This window comes from Castor canadensis, chromosome 3 (genome assembly GCF_047511655.1).
Source record: "Castor canadensis chromosome 3, mCasCan1.hap1v2, whole genome shotgun sequence".
Lineage (NCBI taxonomy): Eukaryota > Metazoa > Chordata > Mammalia > Rodentia > Castoridae > Castor > Castor canadensis.
Window position 1 is genome coordinate 123,055,528 of NC_133388.1, and position 11,509 is coordinate 123,067,036.

Here is an 11,509-nt window from a genome sequence, read left to right on the forward strand (position 1 = left end):
ACGACCTCAGTTGATTCCATGATCTTGGCTATTATGAATAGTAGTATAATAAATGTGGGAATACAGGTATCCCTTTGATATACTGATTTCATTTCCCTTGGCTATATGCCCAATTATGACATAGCTGGATCATATGGTAGTTATTTTTATTATCATTTTTTGAGGAAATTTCATACTGTTGTCCATAATATCTGTACTAATTTACATTCTGACCAACAGTGTATGAGTTCCCCTTTCTCTACACTTTCACTAGCATTTGTTATTTTTTGTCTTTTTGATGATAGCCATTCTAACTGGTGAGATGATATCTCCTTATGAGGTTTTGATCTGCATTTCCTTAATGATTAGTGATATTGAACAGTTTTCATATACTTGTTGGTCATTTGTATATATTCTTTTGAGAAATTTCTATTCAGATCATTTGTACATTTTAAAATTAGATTATTCTTTTTTGGCTGTTGAATTTTTAAGTTCCTGCATATTCTGGTTATTGATCCTTTGTTGGATAAATAGTTTGCAAATATTTTCTCCAATCTGCAGGTTGTCTCTTCACTCTATTGATTGTTTCCTTAGCTGTGCAAAAGCTTCTTAGCTTGCTACAATTCCATTTATCTGTTTTTTTCTTGTGTTGCCTCTACTTTAGGATCTCATCCAAAAAAATCTTTGCCTCTACCAGTAACTTGAGGTGTTACTTCTATATTTTCTTCTAGTATGTTCACAGTCTCATGTCTGACAGTATATGAATTCTTGAAGCATGGGTGGCTTTGCGAGAGCTTATTATTTATAAGGCTATAAATTTCATTTTAGGCAAATCTATGAAAAAGAAGTTATTATAAAGAGATAAAAGAATGGACTATGTCAAGACACTCAGCCAGGCCTTTGAGTGCAACTACAACTGAAGGTTATCTCTGATCCACCCCCTGGGCCATGTGACTTCTGCTGAAGTGTCTGCTTCTTCTTGAGTCCTTTTCACAACTTCCTTTGTTTACAAATGAACCAATATGTATACCCATCCCAGCCTATTTGCCCTCACAGATCCAGTATATCTTTGTATCTGTCTATCAACATTTTCAAGAGGGATTCTCTCAGAATATTGGGCAATTTATAAATTAAACTCAATAAATGTCTACCAAAAGATAATCAATTAGCTTAGAGAATAGTGAGGTTATATAACCATAGCTGCAATCATAGCAATCCTTTACAGAACAAGGGAATATAGATGGATAAACATGTGTATTACAAGAAAAATCATGGTACTTTTTTTAATACTTTCTATCAATGCCAATTTCATAAGTTTTTGATTAGTAACTAGGAAAGAATCCAGAGAGCAGAATGATTCTATTACTAACCACCCCTCTTTTCCTGGGTCACTTAAGGATGAATTATTTTTAAATTAGATTTTTTTAAAGTTAGTTTAATATACAGACTGCTTGCTAAATTTGCAGCTGGAAAACGAAACTGAGTTTTACCAAAAAAGCTAAAAGAATAACAAGGAGCCCATATAAGAAGGGTGGGGGAAGTGCCCAAGTGAACATTTTAATTAACTCACATGAAATTTTAATTAAAAACATAATGTGTCAGGAAAATGAGTAATGCCTTAGGGCAATAAAATATCTGTGTTTCATACTTAATCTACTGCTTCATCTCTTTCATGACATGTGGATGTTATTGTTAAGGAAAGATTTTTTTTTCCTTTTCTGTTTCACAAGAGAACCCCTGCTGACAAAATGAGTTGAGCAAAACAGGAAAGTTGTAGAAAAATACCCTCTGTGAGAATTTTCATTTTCTGTCTTAACCAAGGGTTCTTGATTTCCTTTGGCTTTTGGTTACTTCTTTTCTCCAAATACACCATTTCCAGGAAATCTCACAGCCGGCTCAAATTAAGGCCTCTAAACTCCCTCTGGTCAAAATTTATTATCTCCTGTGTGACTATGATTATAACAAAAAGCCATTGATCTTTTCCTTCCCCTTAGCTGTTAAGTATACAACAGTACTTGACTCCTGTGGGGTACAGAAGTATTGCTGATTTGGAGTTTTATGATTGGGGTTGTATCTCACCTATTTATGAAAACAAAATCTAAGGATTTGTGGACTTCCATTCTATCATCTATAAATTATGGAGAATAATACAAGTCCCACACTGGAAAAAGTAAGTGGTATCACGAGTATGGAAATTCTTACCTCTTCTTCCTAAGGTTTTTATTCTAGTTAAATAGAAATTGTTTGGTGACTATTGTTGTTTATAAATCACTATTTTGTTCTAGAGGGGTTAGTCTTGGTAACTTCTAGTGGGCTTAGACTTGATAAATAAATATGGGAAAATAGTAACCCAGCAGAAGGAAACTGGACACCATGTAACAAAAGAATAAAGACATGTTTGAGTGTGTTTGTGTGAATGTGTGAAAGTGGGAGAGTTTGCATGTGAGTTTGTGTATGAGTGTGTGTGAGTGTATGTGTGTGGGTGGGTTTGTGGATTGTGTGAGAGTGTGTGTAAGTGTATATGTGTGAGTGTGTTTCAGAGTTTGTGTGGGTGATGTGTTTGTGAGTTTGTGGGTATGAATGTGAATACATGTGTATGAGTGTGTTTCTGTCTGTGAGTGTGTGAGTGAGTGTGAGTGTATGAGTGCATGTGAGTGTGTGTCCTATGGCAACCCAGAAAAGCAGAGGATGGTTCAATACTACAGACCTCTTTCTTTGCTTTTATCTGGGACTTGTCCAAACTTTCCTTTGAATAGAACTCTATTCTGCCCCAATCAGAAGTAGGCTTTCGATTTTAAAAATGAAAATTCACATTTAATAAAACAATTCTTAAGTCATTTTGACCCCATGGTAATCAGAAGTAGAAAGCAATCGAATATTATACATTCTCAATATTACAAAGCACATAAGCAAAAGACAAGCTTTGACATGAGTATTGAGCTGCTGCTCTCCCATTCACAATTTTTACAAAGTCTTCATTTCTCACTATGCCTCCTTTCTATAGCCCAAGTGCCCTCAGGGACCTGTCACTAGTAAAATTAATTAGTGAAGACATACATTGTACTTCCAAAATTCATTCTTTCTAGTATGTACCATCAATGCTCTTGGAAAGGAGTTAATAAGAACAATGATGTATGCTCCATCATGTAGTAAACAAGGCCTTGGGAATGACAGGTAAATGGGACAGGTGAGTGCATAAGAGCCTCTGCCGTCTAGACTCAGCCACTTGCCTAAATTTCCTCCAACCCATCTTTAATCAGTGAGCTTAGATCCTGTTTGCATTGCAAATAGCCTCTGGTTTCCGATTTCCCCCAAATTGTTACTAAATTATTGAAATTTCCTGAACTCAGCTTTTGGCTGAAGAATACAAGTAAGTTTTGCCAGGCTTAGCTGAGACTGATGAAATAGAGTGTGACATGAAATGAGGCAGGAATTGTGATCTGGAGTGTTGTGACGCTTCGCATTCATCACGGTTTTGTCTGGGACCATCACAAAGTCAGGGGTTCCCCAAAGAAACAGCTATTTCAGGAGAGGTTCAGAGTTTCCTTAGCAACTACTCAGGGCTCCCTGGGACACCTACAGCCCGACTGGTTCCTAAGGACACCCACAGCTTTATCTAGTCTTCCAGGGCAGACAAAGCAGCATTGTTTACTAAGGATCTGATTTCTTTTCCTCTTGCCAAGGAAGATGTTGGTGAGTGGGTAACTCTTTGTCCTTCCCATGAATAGAAGCATATTGTTCTGACTACCTGGGACAGAAGAAAGGGAGGCTTGAAGAGCAAAGCCTATGTTAAGAAATTCTGACTATTCAAGGTGCCTAGAGAGCGAATTCTTGTTGCTTCGGTCCTATCTCTGCCATGGCAATGGGAATAAAACCATTTCCCAACACACACAGGGGAGTTACTACTTCCACTGGAATATAAAGTCAATTTTATTAGATTATTACCATTTTAATGGGTACTAATCAGCTGGAAAACATACGGGCAAAGCTTACATCGACACCTGTTCTCGGCTGGTGTGGAGATCTCTCTGCAGCATTTCACATACATAGGCTTAGTTCATTAAATACTAAATACTGTATTAATAATTGACTTCCTTGGAAACAAATTGGCCCCAGTGCTGTATGTTCTGTTTTAATTTTCCTTGCAGAGACACCAAAAACATAGAAAGCATCTCATACAGGGCATTTTAACTAAGTAATCACAACTATTACTGAAAACAACAATTTTGACGCATTTTTTGCTAGCTTCCAGGGACTCATGAAAAATTCCCTTTTTTTCTTTTGCAAGTCTATTTATTTCATTTAACTTTTAAAGGGTATCTCTATTCTATCTCAACTGCAACATTTCCCTTTCTGAAGCCAAAACATAACCTGCTTTAAAAAAAAAGAAAAAGGAAATGAGAAAACCAGAAACTTACCAACTTAACTCATTTAACTGAATAAGATGTCTGTAATTTGGATTCAACATTTTTCTTAATATGATTTTTAGTTCTTCATTTGATATGAATAAGAATAAAACAAAGGAATCACAATATGGAAATAAAGTCAAATAAGATCAGTAAAACAAGGTACATTTTTTTTTTAAGTGACAATTCAGACAGGGTGTGGTGGCACACTCTGTATCCCAGCTATGCAAGAGGTTGAGATGGGAAGATCAAGGTTCAAGGCTAGCCTGGGCAAAGAGTTAATGAGACCCTATCTCAAAACACAAGCTGGGCATGTTGGCTTTCATCTGTAATTCCAGCTACTTGGTAGGTAAAGATAGAAGGATTGTGGTCTGAGGCTGGCCCCAGGTCAAAGGCACAAGAGCCTATTTAAAAAGCCAAACCAAAAATGACTGGGGGCATAGCTCAAGTGGTAAGTGCTTGTCTAGCCCTCAAATCCCAGCACTGCCAACGCCCTGCAAAAACCAAAAAACAGCCAAAAACCAAATCATTGTAAATATAGCCCACCTGAACTTGCATCAGGAAACTTAATATAATAATACACCATGATAATGATCATTGATCTAGTGCCTATTAAGTGATATCCATTATGCCAAGTGCATTGTTTAAACAACAGTAAGCACAAAAGCAGTTATTATTTCTATTTTAAAGGTGAGTACATTTGAGTTTCTGTGAGCTTAAATTTCCTAAACTACTGAGTGCCAAAGTTAAGATTTAACCTTATAACTAACCTCAATTTCTTCTACTACGCCATGCAGTTTTCTCTCCTTGATAATAGAGTTACATTTACTGAGTACCTCGTACGCATGCTAGGCATTGTACACATACTGTTTCCAATCTCTGTAGAAACTCTGTGAGATAGCTATTATTATTTTCTTTTTTTAATAGGGGAGAGCATAAATGCAGCCCCCCATTATCACAAATTATGCAGTCGAGTTTCCCACATTTGGGGAAATTTCAGGGGTTAGCGCATCTGGAGTGCAATGGATAAGTCTTACCCTTGGAAAACCACCTTTCTGATCTTGGTATTTCCTCTGCCTTTAACAGGAAAAGAAATTGAGGTGTAGAGATATCCAATTACTTGCACAGATTTGCATATTTGGGAAGAGAAAGATCACATTTTCAAATCTGATTTCACCTGACACCAAAATCTAAGGGTATTTTTGTGTTACTGAGGATTGAACTTGGGTCCTTGTGCTTGCTAGGCAAGCCTCTACCACTTGACCCATGCCCCCAATAAAATCTGAGTTATTTCTATTTAGCATTATGGCCTTACCAGGGCTCAGTGTTAGATGGACAAGAAGGAAGAGACTATCTCTTTTGACATTGATATTGCAGCTCATTGTTAATGATAAATTAGGGTACTAAGAAGTAAACTACCTAATTTCACAGATGCAGCAAATTAAACAGAAAAGCTTTCCAACTTAAGAATCGGTCAAAATGTGCCCAGTATCTTAAAGCTACATGAAATGCTTTAATGTTTTATTTTTCTACCAGCTCTGTGAACCTTGCTGACTTAGTCACTATTTAGATACTGGGTAATTTACTCAACATTTCAAAATGAATAGAAAAGCTAGACTTTAAACCTAAGTTCTTGACTCCCAAGACCAACTGATTCCACAGTGCAACTAATCTTCTCTATCAGCCTTTTGTATTTTAAGAATAAAATATGCATAATTGATGCTCTGAAAATATAGAAATCACCGTCTATTCCTTTAGTATATGTGTTTTAAAGGAAATATATGTGATAGCATTGTGTTTTCAAATTCTGAGTCATGGCGTAATTCTGTCTTGTCATTTTGTTCACATATGATAATCAGCAGTACTACTGTGGAGGGAAGAGATGAAGTGCAATCAGTAGAATATGAGGTATTTAGGTAGATGGATAGTATTCTGACAGTTCCTATCTCATTTTGTAAGCCTGTGTTAAGTCTTTAGAATATGTAGCTCTGCACAATTCCCAGAGGAAATCCTTATGCATTAAACTGTATTCAGTGACCTCAATTCCCTAGGGTAGAGAGGTGAGCAGCAAAAAATCAGGGTATCCTAGTGCTAACCCAAGGTCCTCTCTGACCTTTTCAGTCCCAGAGTCCCCTCCCACAGGAGGAGTCTCAATGGTGAGGGTGGAGTTTTGATTCCTACTACTGCCTCACCTTTGTTTGCTGCCCCAGGCCTTGTCCTTGAGTACTCTGGGAGTAAGTGGATTGTACTCTACAACTGAAGCTGGGTATGACTGTCTCCCATGATTCTCATCTGCCAGCCACATGTCTTTGTCATTGTAATCTTGCTGCCACTTCTACAAACTTCAATGCTACTTGTTGCCTGAATTGTGACTGAGCTTTCTACATCCCCTAGACACTTTCTTCGTTCTAAGTGGAGCCTCCACAGTAATCTCTCAAACCTGATCAGTTCTAGTGAGCTTCATTGACTGTCTCTGTCTGCCTAAGTGTGCCCCAATGATGTATCATATCTCAAGTCTCAAGGTAGAAAAATAACACTGCCAGTCTCAGTCACTCACCTCTGAGCAACTACATGACCAGGATGAGTCCCACCATAGATATTTTCAATACAACTCATTTTCTTCTTTTCTATTATTCTCAGTTTTCCCTGAACCATCTGCTAACATGAGAATGAACCAGTAAAAATCTCTGAAGAGAAACTCTACATTTTGAGCCTGATATAGAAGTTTAGTTTTCTAGCTATATTTCCATGAAAAAACTTACATCCAAATACTGAGTGCGTAATCCATCCCCAAGAGGATCGGATGGGTCGAGGCTGCCAATTCATTGCTGTTGCTAAGGAGGTGTGAGTGTACTGCTGCCCCTTTACTCCAGAGCTCAACGGACAAAGTCATCCTGCTGTGTCTTCTCAGAACTTGTATGGCTGGCAATATTCTAATTAATTAACTTCCAGTCAGTATTCTTCTGGGGTAGATGAAGATGAAAATCCTGAAGTTGTGCTGCAAGATGTAAACAATTCCTGGCAAATGCATTTAAACAACAACAACAAAAAAGAATTCATAACTTTAACTGTTGGTTCAGAAGTTTGCCTCACCAAATCAAACCCACTTCAGGGAGCATCTACTATGTAAAAAGGGAGTGGATTAATGGCTCAAAAAAGACCTGTTCCTTGTTCACAAGAAACAAAGTTATGCTGGTTTGCAACACGGTTTGCCAGAAAAAAGTCAACTTCGACTTGTAATCATGATACAACTTAATATGGTGTGTGTGTGTGCTTCCTAGCCAGATTGCAAACCTCTCAAAGGAAGGATTTTATCTTCTATTTTTGAAATCCTGCTATCTCAAATGCCACGCACAGTGTTTTACACACACTGATGATAGTGTTTCACATATATGTATGCAGCTATCATTCTTTACGTTTCCTTATTAAGAATAATAAATCAAGATAATTCTAGAATTGCTATTAATTTCAGGGTGGGATTTAGAGTTTAGTGAGTTTCTTCAACTTACATCATTACAACTAAATGTCAAGTTGAAATGGTTACATCTTTGTTCACCATGATTATATTATTTATTACTGGACACTATTTAATGGATTATAAACATGAATGGGAGGCAATTTTTATAAAGTCATTAATTAATTATTTGACTTTTTAATGAGTACCCTGTTCCATACTAGATTTGAAGGAAAATAAACAATCAAGTGGTAAAGTGAAGAGTGAAATTATAAATTAGAGAAGGAGGAACAAGCTAGGGGAAAAATGTCTGTCTGAGTTTTCTAAAGGTCAAACCATACAATAAGCCACAATTTCATGGTTTCTTAAGCCACAAATTCATAAACCACAATTTCATAAGCCACAGATTCAGGAAGGGAAACTTGGGCAGGTTTCAGGAAAAGACTGTGCCAGGATACTAAGGTCTGAATGTTTGTGTCCTCTCAGAATTCATATTTGAAATCCTAATCCCCAAGGTGATAGCAGTAGTCACTTCTGGAAAGTAATTTAAGTCATGGAGGTTACTAGAGCTCTCAACGCTATCATGCTGCACACCTCTTTAGACACTCTCTGTCTACCTGATTAACATAAACCTTTCTAATGGGCTGGAAATAAGTCACCATTTAAATTGAGTTCTGACATTTGTGGAAACCTTTCAACACTGAGTTTATTTAGTTTTTTCTTTTTTTTTTAGAGTTAGGTCCCTTGGGACTCTATTGTTTTATTATCTAATTTGATTAATATTATTATCTGGTAAATTATTTTCTAGCTTTCTAACACCTGCTTCTTGGATCTGTCTTCTTGCTTAGCATTTTGGGTGTATTTTGTCTTTAACAGAAATAACCTATAGGGAGATGACATGGTACATGGCTTAGAAGTGTGTCATTGAACCAGACCCAGGTTGAAGGAAATAGCCTTACATGTTCACATCAGCCACCATTGGTGAAGGTAAACTCTGCCTTGGTCACCATCCTCAAGCCTTTTGTAATCTTTTCCCTAAATCTTCTCTTTGTGTCTCTGAAACCTACTTTTTAGAGTTTTCATGTGCTTAGGATCAAGAGGTTTTATCCAGCCTCTGGTTAGTTGTGTGACTGGCCTTTGTTCAATGTCTAGAAACTCAAAGTAACACAGCATGAGCCTCTGAACTGCTGTAGTTCTGCTGGGGTCTTCTCAGTCTAAATCCCTATCTGTCTTACGTAAACATCTACATCCCACATGTCTTTTCACAGCAATGCTAATTGATACTCCTATTTCCCTGAGGAGCATAATAGTACCAGGGACAATTTGGAATTTCAGAGGCTACTTCTGAGAGTTTGGGACATGAAAATACTATTAAATTGGAGTTTAGAATAAAAAGAAAATAAAAAAACCTTGTGAGGAGGCTATCTTGTCTAACAGATTATTTCATTTATTGGAAGAGACATATCCTTCTGTATTAGTCTGTTTTGTGTTGCTATAACAGAATACCTAAGGCTGAACAAATGATAAAGAATTTAGCTCATCATTTTGAAAATTCAACAGCATGGTGTCAGCGTCTTCTGGTTTTGGTGAGTGCCTCATGGCAGACAGCATCGCAATGGTGGGAATGCATGTGGAAGAGATCATCACAAGGAAGCATATGAGAGAGAGCCAAGATGGCTAAACTTGCTCTTTAACAGCCCATTCTCATGAGAACTAATACAGTTTGGATACCAGCATTAATCCCTTCCACAGGTGGTGCCTTTTACACCTTCCTCTAAAGATTCACTGCTTAAACATTAACACTCCAGGGAGCAAGATTCCAGCATATGAAGCTTTGAGGGGACACTCTGGAGTCATATCCACATCATAGCCTCTTCTCTGTGGTTTTTGGCTTGTTTCCTTATTTTTATAGATTTTTTTGCTTCAGGGGTTAATAAATTCTGGCTTTTTAGTTATAAGAACCAATAAAACTGTCTTGAGCCCATATGTCTACATCAGCTGTAAAGTCATTTTCTTTTGTGTTTATGTCAGACTGATCTTCTACATCTAAATTTTCTTCCCTTTTTCCTTTCAGAGGAAATGTGGTTACTTTTTGTATATTAGCCTTCTATTCTGCTGTAATCTCTTATTACTTTGAAGAGTTTTTGTTTTCATTTTTTATTTCATTATTTCATTTTGTTTTCATTATTGATTCTTTGGTGTTTTATACACAATCACTTCATGACAATACTTTTTACAGCAATATTTTTATATTTGTTATGAAGGTGACTCCTTCTAATGTGTTTTCTATTTCTTCTTTCTCCTCTCAAGAAATACTAAAGATTGGTTAAAAAAAATCAATTAATTAAGTGCCCACTCAAGAATATTTAGTACAAATAGTCTCAGATGTTCAAAAGAAAGTAAAAATAAGTTATCAAGCTGTGCTTCCCTTTGTGGATAGTGAAAAATGTATTTATATTATAGCACTGTTACTATAGTTACAACATGAAATGTCTTAAGTTATAAGGCAGAAGTGCTTTAGAATGATTAAAAAACTATTAAAATTTACTCTATCAGAAAAATGTCAGCACATTAAATTTCTCACGATTCAACTTTCTTAAATATTCTAGATTAGTTTTGTTACTTAAGTAAAGGCACTCTTTCTAAAATTTGTTTAAAATTATAACTCATGTGCACAAACTGTATTCAACTACATTGAATTATAATTATGAATAACTTTTTAAAGGTTTAGTTTTATGAAAACCACCAATTGTATGCTACAAATGATATGATTTAATGTGTTAACTAAATTAGTAATTTCCGTATATTTAATTAAATTTAAATCTTCTTTAAAATTTTTTTTTGTCTTTTAATTTTTCTTTTGGTGGTTTTGGGGTTTGAACTCAGGGCCTCACACTTGCTAGTGCCTGCCTAGCAAGCACTCTGCCTGCCCAGATTTAAATCTTTGGTTAAACAAATGGTTAAGTTAGCTGACAAATAATCTTTGGAAATCTGCATAACTTCTAAATAAGAAACAAATACAAACACCAATTAGCTGAACCTAATTTTATTTTCCTCTTTTATCTTATACTACAAATAGATTAACAAGCTATGCAAGTGATTTTTGATGATATATATGTCTATTTTGTCTCCTTAAGTAGTGTTCATATAAAAAATAGCTAAATGATTTCATGATTTTTTTACCTGTTTTTTTGTGTGGAGTCAAAAATGTTTGATTTAAGAATTGATAAGCATGGTTAAACTAGGTTCAATAACTACAGAAATATACAAATATGTACACAAGTAGTGAACTTTTTATTTTAAAAATTGTTACAGGGTGAATTTATTGTGTTTCATATTCTATGTTATATATAATGATATACAAAACTTCTAAGGCCCAAAGCCCTAATCATCAGCTTTGATAGTATTAAGATCAGTTCTCTCTGGGATCTTCTGAGTTAATAACAGGCTACTTCGTGATTTTAGGAATTGGTTTCAGTTTTATATTCTACCCTACTTCAAACTGATATAACTAATGCAATGGACTCATATGATACCTCAGGCATTGTCACCAAGAGGTATGAGCTGCATTTCTAAAACATCCTCCTGATCCATCTCTTCATGATCTGAAACCTAGCAATTTAGTTTTCACTTGGTGAAAACAAAATTGCCAAGTACTGTTAACAACGAA

General features: G+C 36.0%; 1 non-coding gene across 1 annotated transcript; it reads right to left on the bottom strand.

The window, feature by feature from the left end:
• Positions 1-5,309: 5,309 nt before the first annotated feature.
• On the bottom strand, positions 5,310-5,466 carry LOC141421930 (U1 spliceosomal RNA). Its single transcript, XR_012446616.1, has one exon. It is a non-coding gene; the product is annotated as a U1 spliceosomal RNA (small nuclear RNA).
• Positions 5,467-11,509: the final 6,043 nt, after the last annotated feature.